The sequence below is a fragment of the Emydura macquarii genome, unplaced genomic scaffold (assembly GCF_026122565.2).
Source record: "Emydura macquarii macquarii isolate MOO-44397 ecotype Brisbane River unplaced genomic scaffold, CSIRO-AGI_Emac_v2 contig_1483, whole genome shotgun sequence".
Lineage (NCBI taxonomy): Eukaryota > Metazoa > Chordata > Testudines > Chelidae > Emydura > Emydura macquarii.
This window is the reverse complement of record NW_027131620.1, coordinates 4,454,913-4,468,210: the sequence shown is the minus strand read 5'-3', so window position 1 is coordinate 4,468,210 and position 13,298 is coordinate 4,454,913.

The window sequence follows — 13,298 nt, the reverse complement described above, 5'->3', positions numbered from 1 at the left end:
TATTATCTCTATTTTACATATGGGGAAACTGAGGCAGAGAGCAAGTAAGTAAACTGCCTAAGGTCACACAGGGAGTCTATGGCAGAACTGGGGACTGAATACCGATCTCCTGAGTCCCAGTACAAAAGATCATCTTTCCTTTTTGGTTCAAAACCAAGAGATGAGGGTAGACTCAATTTGTGACAAAGGCGATGTTGAAATTCACATGGTGGGCGGTGTAAGCGATTACCTTGAAAAGACGCCTTTTAGGTCAAATGTTCAAAACCAGCCTCTAAACTGGTAACAACAACATTTCTGTATGCATCATTGCTAACATCTGCAAATAACTCCTTTGGAGTTCCACACAATACGGGTTTGCAAAATCAGCCCTAGAATTTGTATATACTGTCTATTTGTGTGGATTAATCACTTTGCAAAGATGATCTAAGCTGTGCATACCTATGCCTTATACACACACATCCTGTATTCTGCACATGCAAATTTAAAGCCTGAGAAATGTGGACCTTACACCCAGAGTCTCTTAATTGTGCGTATGTAATTGCACACACAGTTTTCACGCACATTTATCAGGACGCTGCATGCAAATAGCCATTTAGGTATCTACATAGTCATTTGCATGTGCTGTTACTGCGGTTGCATGTATAATAATGGCAACCATATTAATAATCACAGAAAAGACATGTGCCTACTAGGCATGCTGGTCTAATAATCTGGACCTTATTCCCTCCATTCCATTTATTTCTGCTTGACACTGCAAGAAAACTTTCACCGAATCACCGTGTCTTAAAATCGTTGCCCTGTTCAAAGTCTTAAAACACAGGTCTTCAAATCTGAGCGCTTGCCTCTCCTTCTAGAGAGATGTGACAAAATTGCATACTTAGAGGCAGCATACTCTAGGGGAGAAGCAGGGATCTGAGAGCCAGGAGATCCCAAGTCTCTTCCTAGCTCTGCCACTGATTGGGCAGGTGACCTTCGGCAAATTACATCACCTCATTTTTATTGTTCGTTGTGTTTATTATGGTCATGCCTCAGGACCGACCAAGAATGGGGCCCCATTGTGCTGGGTGCTGTACAAACAACATAGCAGACAATCCCTGCCCCAAAGAGCTTACAAATTAATCAGACAAGACAGACACCATGTGCGTGTGGGAGGGAGGGAAGGATAGAACACACAAGCAGAGTGAATGGTGTGATGGTGGCAAACATCTGGGTACTTCAACAATTTATTTTGGGGTGGATGCAATTAGGCGGGGGTCAGCTAGATGGAAAGAAAAGGGAAGGGAGGGGGACACTGAAGGGACAGGTGTGAGGGGGACAGGGAGGGGGCGGAGAGGGTAAGAGAGACGGATGTAAAGCAAAGCTGAGGTGATGAGACTGGGAGGGAGCAGAAGGGAGAGGGGCTGGAGCAAACAGTCTGAAGGCCGAACAAGTCCAGTCAACACTGCAGAAAGTTCTCAGAATATCTCTGTGTCTGTGTGCCATTCCCACCCTTTGTCTGCCTTGCCTATTTAGAGTATTTAGGTGTTTGCAGCAGGGGCTCTCTCCTGCTAATTTTGTGTACTGTGCCTCACACAATGGGGCCCTGATCGTGGTTGGAACCTCTGGGCACTAGCCTAATACAAATAAATAAGAACAACACTTGTCACTGCTGTGGAAACCAGCAAAGAGAAGGGTCCCCACAGATTCAAGGGAAAAAAAAGCAAAGTTTCTTTAATTTTTATCTCCATTCTTCCCCCCCACTGAAGTGGAAGGCCATTTTTACTGGCAGAAGTTTGTCATTTTGCCTAAGAGAAATTCACAACTTTGTTCGGTGGGTGGATTTCAGCCCCAAATGCTGCGCATTGCTGGCAGTGGTGATAACAATCCACCTTGGAACAAATCCACAAATACTCACCAACATCTCACATTTTGCATTAAGCGGGGACTACTGTTTGTACACTGCTTTGCTCCCTAGCTCTGTTTGCTGGAGGATTACAAGATCATGGAAATGACGAGAGAGGCAAACCTGCTAGAAGGGCAACCCAGAGTGAGGGTGCGTGAGGAAGCGTCGCTGATCGAACGGTGGCAAGGGGGAGACAGCCTGTGATTTAGTTAATGTCAGGATGACATTTCCAAAAGTGCAGCCTCTCTTTACAAACAGTGACACACTCTCAGATGCAGCCGAGGATGGTGATGTCACAGGGAAATGACCAATGACTGAGGAAGCAATCCATCCAGCAGTGAGTCAGGCCTGAAAACTGACCTGGCTCAGCTGATTGCTAAGTACGCACTGCAGTGGCCCCGTCAGCTTAATGCTCATTTAACAGTGGGGTGTGGGAAGGAACTCTGAATCGGACAATGCTTTTTTGCTTCAATCCCACTGCACCAACTGTGCAAGGAGATATGGTACGCTGGGCTAAGACGACAGAGGTGAACTGGGGGGTGTTAGCCACAGGATGGGAGAAAGTAGGCGGCACAAAAGTCCAGAGCAGGGGTTCTCAGACTGGGGGGTCATGACCCCGTTGCAAGTTATCAACCCCCAGTGCATGCCGGTAAGGATAGCATGGCATGGCATGGGGGGGGGGGTCATCACTTTGGTGGTGGTGGGGGGGTCGTCACAGCCTGAAATATTTTCAAAGGGGATCCCAGCAAAAAAAGTTTGAGAACCCCTGGTCCAGAGGTTTTTAGTCCAGGGATTCCTGAAGTACATTCTGGGAATGGGTGGCAGTCTGCAAAGAGCTGGCGGGGCACATGCTGATGCCCACTTGCCAGAGAATATTCTGCAGCTAAGAATGGGAGGGGAAGTGGCTTATGTGATCTCGTACTGGAGAGGGAAATGGGTCTATGAGAGGCTCTCTCCAGAGCTGATTGACCCTATGACAAAGTTTGACAACCCTGGAATTGATCTTTAACCTCTGGTGGGTCTGGGTTCCACTGTGACTTATTCACATTTATGTTACCATAGTGCATAGGATCTCCAGTCAAGGAACAGGACCCCACTGTGCTAGGTGTTGTGTAAACACAGAACATAGTAAATAGCTCAGTGGTTCCCAACCTTTTTGGCTCGTGGGCCACAAATATAATTTTTACAACCCTGAAGGGCCACCAGTCTATCAACTCGTAAAAAGATGTATTGACGTATACACCATTAAGGACTATAAATCACTCCATATTTAAAGTAAATATTTTGATGCTTCTGTGCTCATTTTTACGTTCACTATTTTATACCTACAAATTACTCACAGTATGTCACACACTCACAGACTGATCTCCCGTCTCCTTGGTTGTAACAAGGAGCCTGCACTGGTCTTGTAGCCCCGTGACAACACGCTCCACCTGAATCCTCCCTTCTGCAGCCAGCCAGCAGGCCACTTTGAAAGATCCCGCAGACCACTTTTGACCCCCAGGCCACAGGTTGGGAACCACTGAAATAGGCAGTTGTAGGTCACAGGTCAAATGTATTTGGTGGCTTCACTCTGGTCCCTGATGAGCATTTATCCATCTCACAAAAGCAGCAGCCAGTGAGGGACAACTGGGCATGATGAGCTCAGAACTAGAATAGTAGGTGGTACAGAAGGTCAGGATGGAGGCACTGTGAGCATCAGATCAGGATTGAGGTATGTTAGCAGATCTCTATGCGGAAATCTTGTGCAATACTTGGCTAGTCTATAGCTGATTTTCCTATGACCAATAAATCCTTCATCTTTCTGAACACAAAAATTCACCCAGTGACTCCTACCATGTTTTATAAGGTGATAAGAAATGTAGCAGCCTCTTGACCAACTAGTATAAATACTTTAAATTTTCAGGCTGTGAAAAACTTCCTGAAGATTCGTTTCATGGTTCAACACAGAGAAAAACTTGGAAAGCAACAGATCAGAATTGGTTTGTTGGGATTGTTTTCACAGCCCACCATTCCCAGCTGTTTCCTCCTCATTCCGAAGGTTAAGATCTCCGTCCCTGTAGACAGACATGGCGGGTGTTTTAAAAAGTGACACGTATGAGTATAAGCTCAACGCGCATTGTCAAGACGGCACATACCTGGCTGATTTGCCATGGCACATGTTTTGCACAAAAGGGGAGAATAATTTTAATACAACTGTCGAGGGGTCTAAAATGCTTCTAAGTGTGTGGGCACAGCCAGTTGAGTAACAGAAAATAAATATTCATTTCATATTTTATAGAAAATATGTAGTGAAATTGGTCAAATAAATGATGATGAATTTCTTCTGAAAATTTCACCAGGCTCCTTAAACTAGGCAGATAATGGGGGTTAAAATCTGTAAAATAATCTATTCAGAATATTGGAAAAGAGTTGACTAAATGATCTGACTAATAGTATTTAGCCAGTTTATTGCAGATACAGTCCAAGTTGTGATTCAGCATCAACCTTTCGATATTCCTGTTACACATACAATGTTCTTCCACAGCTGCCCTTCAAACACCCACATGCACACACATGTGCACAGAAACACACACAGCTTGAAACCTTCGTTTAACAAAACCCAAACTGCACCCAGCAAAAAATATATCCCCGTCCTGTCGTGACGAAACTGAGATTTCTGTGCCCACTGAATGCTACACCCCCATTGTGGATCCCCCAGTGGGAATTTCTTGTGTATCTTGCTCCATGGGAATCTTTAATATTGAAAAAACACAATCATCATTTGCTTCCAGCCTACCTGGATTTATCTTCATCCCTGGGGAAGCGTAGGGTTACCTCAGTTTTCCCTCTTCCTTATAACTCCTACCCCTGGAAGGGACTCACCGAGGATCTGGCCCACCTTAATTGGTCAGAGGGGGACTGATGGTGAGCAATGTGACTTTTTTTTAATCTTGGGGGGTCATTATGCTGTCTCTGCAGTGCACTCGGTCCTCAATGGCCTGTGCAATAAGAGACACTGATCAGCAGTTTCCCAAACAGCTCTGCTGCCCACTACAATTAAGCCACTAGGTTTCCTCATCATCATGTTTTTGAACAAACAATACCATTTGAGATCCCCCGGGCCTGATTCTGCAAATTCACATAAGTAAGAAGGCTTACCCACATAAGGTAAGGTTTGCAAGGTTGGGTCCTGGATCACCAGAAGGAAATGTGTGCTGGCTTAACGGCTACAGGCCAACTTGACTGAGTTACTTCAGTTTCCCCAGTGGAAACAAGTGCATTGCACTGGCATAAAGCTGGAGTAGTGCAATGGTGAATGAGTCCCTACAGTTTTCTAAAGCAGCCTTCAAACCTGCACACACGGAGTTGCATATGCAAATCCTGATCTATGCATGCAAAAATGTATTGGTATGTAGAAGCGTGCGCAGTTACTCAGTTTGCATGTGCAAATGCCTACTTAAAACCCCTATTTATTTACTCAGATACAGGGTTTGTGCACTGAAGTGGGTACTCATCCATACGAGCCATTTTTAGAGGCTCATTTGAAGCACTGGTCCTTCTAGTGCATGCAAACGCGCTTTGAAAGAAAGCTGCAGAAAACAGCTTCCTTCTTGCCAGGCCTACCAACCCTTGAGCCTACAAAAGTCTGCATTTTCCCCTGCAAGAATTAATCACTTTGAAGCTACTTAAAACAATGCAGGGAAAACAGATCCCCATAAGCCTTGTAACTGGTATGGCTCTCCTCCATCACTACAAAAAAAAATGGAGAACCCAACTCTTCACAAGTAAATGAGCATTTCAATTCACTTTTAAAATATTTCCTGCCGTGTTCCATAAAACAGCCCGGGCTTCATACGTCCACACAAACATCAACCCAAAGAAACATTTTTCTTTCCTTTTCCCCAGTTCCATCTTCTCTAGAGCAGGACAATTATCATCATTCCAAAAAAAAAAAGGGTTATTTTTGCCCCAACTGCCAGCTGAGCCATTTCACCCCACCCTCATTGTAGTCTGTGCTGGGAAGCCCATAAAGGACTAGGGAGGGATAATTACTAGTCCAAGCAGCCAGGTGGTAATTAATACACTGATAAAAGGAGGGCTTGTCAAGTCAGGGGATGCAATGCAAGCAAAGAAGGGGTAAAAAATAAAACCAAACCTGAATAAAGAATTGCTCTTAAACTGTATTTCAAAAGAAACCAGCTAGCTGTTGAGCCTACATGCACTTCTCTGAGAGCTCAGAGGTCTGAGGAAAGCCTCCATATAATCCTTTATAGCAGCAGTGGAAAATTCCTTCAGTTGGGTTCCTGATTTATTTGATGTCCTCCAGTCAAGATTTTTTCCAGACTCATATTATCTCAGTCTAGGACATTTATATTTCAGCGTTTCCCATCTCTTCCCATCATTCCAACTATTCCTCTTTGGTCATTTGACATCTCATGGATGTTGAATTTTATGCAACATTATAAGCACTTTGTTTTACCAGTTTGTAAGCAAAACATTTTGATTTTTCTTTTTCATTTTTTTTTGGTTTAGAAAATGTCAAAACAACGAGTTTTGCGTTGTTTCAGATTTTTTTTTTTCTTTTGACCAGAACAATTTGGTGAATTTGACACAAATTCACAAAATGTTTTGGTGAACCCAAATCTGCTTTTTTCTGCCCCCCCCCAAAATCCGACAAATGTCACCCAGCTCTGTTGAGTAAAATGTTTTACCCTTGTTATGTATGCTCTGTTTTTCATTCAGTGGTTGCCATTAACAAGTCAGCATTTACCAACATAAGCCATGTTGTGCTATTACAGACACTGTTTTCAAGTATGGAAACAATTGCAGTTTCTCAGCTACCTGACTGTGTTGTGAGTGTTGGTAAATACTGACTTGTTAATAGTGACTGCTCTGTAGGGGGTGACTGTCTAGTGTATCTCAATGGGAGTTGAGGGCACTGAGTACATTACAGGAATTAGTTCTTACTGCCTATGGTATCTTCACACTTCTTGCATATCAAACTTTTTACAACTATAGAGTTATATAAAAAGTGATAATAAAGGAAGATTGAAATGGAGAGGTACCAGCAAGGGAGGAAAACATATTTTTCAGATGAGATTTAAAAAGAGATGTTTCGTTACTACGGGTTTGGCATCATACAGTCAGATCCACATAAACATAACATGCTATCACTGTTAACATGACTGTTTAGGGAATATGGACTGCGAAGAAAAAGCAATTCAAATAGAAGCACACTGAGAATGCGTTAAACGAATCTGCAGCAATCTCATTCAGGGAATTCCACCTTGGGGTTCTGGTAACATCACAGTGAATAGAATTAGCTCTTTTTGTATTACACGACTGCTTAGCTTTAATTCTTATTATCTACTCCTAATAGAGAAACCATTTAAGGACAGTTGCTCTGGCATCAATAACCCTATCGTCTTTTTCTAATAGAAATAATTCTGTCTTCTCAAGAAGCTGATTTGTTTTAAATCCCTAAGTGCCTCCACTCAAAGGAATTCATTACCTCGGGTGAGTCAAAAACTTGTGATCTCAAGTCACCTGGATCTGCAGATACTTAATCCTGAAATCCATCAAATCTAATTAAGTTAGGAGGCAAATTTTCACACAGTTGGCTACCTTTTTGATTGGCATGAATTTTGCGACTGCAAGCCAGTCACAGTGTAAATCTGACTACTTGCTGCTCTCCCTGATTGTGGGACCCAGCTCTGGTAGCTAGCAGCATAAATATTCAGACTTGAGAGCACAATTCATTGGATGGGTGCAAAACTATCTGAGCTCAAACTGCCTCCACAAATGGACATTCAGCCTCATTCTAGGGGAGGCTGCACCTCTAACTGAATACATCTGGAAACTCACCACCCAATAGCATCAAATGCGCTATGTTGACCAACAAAGTTTTGGCACAAACACAGGTGCACAAACCGTAGCAACAAGGGTGACAGCATGGCAACCACAACTGTTACACAAAGGAAAATTAAGAAAAAACTTTCTTTACAAATATTGACTATAAAGCTCTTTTAATTTTTATTATTCTGTCTAAAAATAGAGAAAATAGCTTCTGGGATATTTGCAGATTTCACATCTATGTAAAATACTTTTTATAAACCTAAAGCGAGACATCTATATTGATAACTATCAGAGATATTACTGATGTTCTGCATAGTGTGAAGAAATATACACACATGCCTTTGTGCATGTGGTCATGTGTAAATGTGTTGATAGGCAGACCTAACAACTCACTTTGCCTGTGCAAATGCATGATGTGTGCACATTAATCTCTTTGACTGAGCATATGCATATTTTGCAGGCACAAAGTATTTACAAATGTTTGAATGGCCAAGTGTGGCTATAATAGGGATGACCCTGAAGCGCCCCCTCATGGCCTGTGGTGGCACTGCAGTGGCCTGCCTCAGTTTCCCCTTCACTCAGATGCCTCAATAACTCTACAAAGACTTGGGTCCAATAACAATGCCCCTTCCTTGGGTTTGATCCATTAACATAAAATGCACTCAAAATATAGTTTCTTCCACCCCAGTCCCACACTGGGCACAACCCTTCCTCCTTGAGGTCCGACTGTTTTCAAGTTTCCAAGCTAGTCAGTTTCTCAGCCCTTCCCGGGCTCTTCTCAGCTCTGAGCTCCTTTAAACACTCCCTGCTCTCTTCTGAGCATCCAGAGTTTTCTCGTAGGAACTCTTCCCAGGTTTCTGTCCTGCCTGGCACGCCAGCCCAGCCATTCCTAGTGGGAGTTTTCTTTTCAGGCCTGGACTCTTCTCCCACTTAAAAGCCTCCTGTAGGAACCTCCTGTTTAGTGCAGCTCTTCTCCCGCTCTGCCACAACTTCCTGTTCCCCTCTGGCTCTTTATGGAGACCAGCTGTCCTCTATCAGGCCCCATTGCCAGGCAGTTAATGAGGCATGGATTGATAGGAGCATCCAAATGCAGGGTCAGAATGGGCTGAGATAGGACCAGCATTCGAAAATGGTCCTCTGCACATCTAAATACATGCCTCCTATGTGTTGATTCATTCCTACTTTTGGTCCAAATCTGAGCTTGGCCCAAATGGAAATGTCCACCCCTGTGGATCAGATTGCAGGACTGGGGCCACACTTGGTAGTGGTTGATAGGTATTTGGGTGAAGTGGCTGCAAGGAAAGGGGAGTGAGTGCAAGAGAGAAGACAGCAAAATGGGAGGAGAAGTGATAAAGTAGTGGTGGAAAGCAAAGGAGAAAGGGTAGGGAAAGAGTGAAAAATGGAGAGGAGGGAAAAGAGAGACACATTGGATGCTCTAATTTTCCATAAGAAAAGGGCAGTGCAGAGATCCAATGAAGCAAGTGAGTTTCCAGAAGAAGGAAGTTGGCCATCCAGAGCTGCACCCAGCTCCTTTATCAAACACTGGAGCAGGTGCAGGGCCCCAGAAGCCCTGAGGATTCTCACGGTGTGACTGAACTCTCTGCTAGACAGACGCTCCAGAGGTTTCCTCTTGCCAGGATCCCTGACCCGCGCCGCATGAACAGTGAAAGTCAGGGAAGTAAGTAACACACACAGGAGAGTGAGACAGAGTCTCCATGGGGACAGGAAAGGCGAGAATAGGCAATCATCATGTCCCCCCTAAAGGGGAGAGGGAGACATTCAAAATCTCCTCAGACTCCGCTCCCAGGGGCAAGTGTGATTTTTTGGAGACAGTGGCTGATGGAGTATCACTCAGGAGAAGTGGGTAGCAGGAGGTAGGGACAGAGCTGGATGAAATGATCAGCCTTCATTTCGCAGGAGAAACACTGGGACCTGACGGGATGGGGATGATTCTGGGTGAATTTATACCCAATATGTCAGCAAATCCCGACTTTGTTTTTTTCTCCCAGCAAAATTTACCACGAGAAAAATGGTGACTTTTTCTGATTCTGTCTGGGGTGAAATTTTGTATCTTGTTTCAATTAAAAGCTGGTTTTGCCCATCCCCCATATGTTGCCTGCAGATACTGTCCTTCATCGTGCCACATAAACCTGCCAAAAATTCAGGAGACCCCCACCCACCGTTTTGTGCTGTACATTTTTCAATTGGTTCTGCTGGTTAGTTTGTTCATGCTGCTTTCTGATTCCACGTTTCCATTCACACCGTGGCGGCTGGCATTCACTCCTGCTTCTCCAACAGCAGCATTTCTTTGAAGTGCCGCCGTTTCATCGGCGCATCTGCACTTCAAAGGTGATGAACCGGTTACACACAGCAACGTTAGAGATACACTTTGCTCCACTTACCGGCTATATGAGGCAGCGACCAAGTCTGAAGATGCCTCACACTCTCAAGCTGATTACAAATAGGGCTGGCCAAAAATTTTCCACCGGAAAACTCTTTTTCTACATAAAATAGGGTTTTCGATGAAACTCCAGTATTTCTTGGAAAGTGCTTTCTCTTGAAAATTTATATGTTTCATTAAACAGAACCAAGCCAAATCCTGACGAGTGAAAATGTTTGGTTTTTGGGTTATTTGTTTTTGACCAAAAAATTCAAATTTTCTGCAACCCTCCCTCACCATTTTCTGATGAGCGCTAATTCTAAACAATGTAGAGGGCCACCTTCTGATCTCAGCGTAAAGCTGAAATAACTGTTGATTTCAGTGGCGTTCCTTCAGGTCCGCTTCTTATTTTACATCAGTTTTAGAGCAGTGTAAGTCCATTGACACCAGCAGATTGACTCCTGATTACACGGGTAGGTGTGAAGGGAGCATCAGACTTTCTGAATTCATACGGACATAAATTTGATCAGAAAATGGCATGATATATTTCAGGGGAGCAGCATTCATGACAATTTCATCTCTCTTGTCGGCTTCTTTATGCAGGGTGATTGGGGAGGATGATACAGCAGAAGAGGGGTGTGAACCAGAGTAAAACCGCAAAACCACATCGCTCTCAGCTTAACCTAAGTGAGACCAATTCATTCCCAGTGTCAGTTCAGTGAAGTAAATAGAATTTTACCAGGAAAAGATTTGGTCCATTCTTTCTAGCAATACTAGGCCACAGAATTTGGAGTAATAGAATATGTGGCCAAGAATTGGCTTATGGAAGAATGAGAAAATGCCTCATTCAACCTCTTTCCCTCCCCTCCCTCAGGGATTTATCATTTAAAACCCTACAAATAAGGCAGAGAGGCGAGATGCCCTCTCTGTGTTTTGTCCCAGGAATTAGCTTATTCACACTAATAGAAGCTGACGCCTGTTCTTCCTTCGCTGCTCCTGGAGAGCTCCCATTGTTACATGATGTCTCAGCGAGGGTGGCCAGAGCTCTGCTCGACAGTGGCACTTGTCCTACCAATGAGCCCACCCCTGGATAAATCCAACAGACCAGGTCTCCAAACCAAGTCTATGATTGCAGGCTGCACGCGAGTCACTTCTATCCAATTACTTGCAGGGTGGGTCCGGTGTTGATCACTGATCTCATGGGGCCTTTCTAAATGGATGCCTGGCGGGTGCTGGATCCCTTTTCCATTTTTCTGTGTCATTCCATGTCATGTTCCGTGTTTGCCAGAAGCTGGGAATGGGTGATGGGATGGATCACCTGATGATGACCTGTTCTGTTCATTCCCTCTGAAGCACCTGGCATTGGCTACTGTTGGAAGACAGGATGCTGGGCTAGATGGACCATTGGTCTGACCCAGTATGGCTGTTCTTATGTTCTTATTCCATTCTGCCCCTGTTGTTCAGAATAACCATGTATTTGAAAGAAAGCCATTGTGTGTAGAACAGTATTTAGCTTTCCCATCCTAGGGGTTTAACCTGAATTGGCACTGAATTAAGGAAATGAGACTGGGATTAAAAGGCAGAATCTGATATTTTGCTAGTCACAGGGACGCAGACAGCGTTCCATGTTAAAGAACTGAATGCAAGTTTTTAGGATGGGAGTAAGAGGCTGCACTGCGTGGCAAAAGGAAAACGAAGAGGGAATTCACTAAACTCCAGTCTGAGATTTAACTGTTATTTTCACCGAGTCCAGAGTCTATTAAAAATGTCAGTCTGTTTGTTCGAGCACAGCTATATATACCTTTTTTTGTATATCTAGATTTTTGCAATCAACCAGGAGTGGACTTTGCTTGCACATTCTTATAATCCTGAAATTTCCCAAGTTGTTTCTGATCAGCATGAACAGACCACGGGGAGAGAAAAAGGTTAAAAAGCAATAAGAATCCCACATAAGCGAGAAATCTTTTCTCCTTTCTTGAAGAAAATGACAACGAAAGTTAAGATTCTGAAATGTCTGGATAAGCAGTTTTTTTGTGTGGGGGGAGGTGGTTCATACTAGTTTCTGATGAGGACTGGAAGATAAAATTCCTGATAAAACTCTGTTCTTGGTATATTTCCAACTGGCCAAGAAAAAAGGAAATCTTTTCATGCACAGCTTTTGAGAATCTTGCAGGAAAACCAGTTCTCTTGGGATTTCCAGTCCAGTCTCAAGAGGTTTGGATGGTTGAAATATTGGATCATTCTCCAAACCTTTGGAGGTCTGCTCATCACTAACAGGTGGCCTCTTAGGATTTGCAATGGAGCCACAGAAATTTACATTACTGTGTAGTTTGTGACACGTCCTGAAGTTATTGACTGCAGATTTCAAAGCAATTGAGGACTTGGGTAGTTTGTAAAACATCCTGCATAGGTCACCACCAACAGCGTCTATATAGTCAGCAGCTTTGGCTAATTGTTTCTCAGCTAGAGAACACAAAAACTCATCTTGATGGAAGCTGAAATATTATATCCTTTCAGAGCTAGTAGGTAAAATGTCTGGTTTCAACTTCTCAGATGTTTAGCACAGAAATATAGAGAAGACACTAGGAAGCACTGAGGTCCAATCAATATCTGATAAGGTCACAGGCAAATTCTATCAGGTGAATGAACCTTTTTTTTTTTTTCCATGGTGACATTTTAATTATAAAATATTTTGCATAAAACATAAAAGATACAAAAAGTTCTGGAGATGTGGTTTAATTGCTTTTACACATACACAAAGGAAATGAAAAAATGACCTTTCAAACACAAATATTTTGAATGACTGTTGTACAAACGGGCATCTATTTTACTGATTCACTGGCATGTGCACTTATGGAAAGTTCATGTGTATATGAACTTCTTTGTATGCACACTTAGCTGTTTTGCACACATAACTGCAGAAATTGCACATTGGAAGTTTTGTGTTAGAAAGCACCTGTCAAGGATGATCTAGGCATATTTGGTCCTGTCTCAGCATTGGTGAAAGGATTAGATGCCTTTTGATGTCCCTTCCACCTGTAAAATTTCTATGATTCTATAATCTTGGCATGCATATGTAGACCACTCTGGAAAAATCCTCTATCTGAGCATAAACAAAAAAATGCATGTACAAATCTTATCGTCAAATTACTACCCAATATGTATGCCTAAATTCTTGTTAGACGGGCAAGGTAATAT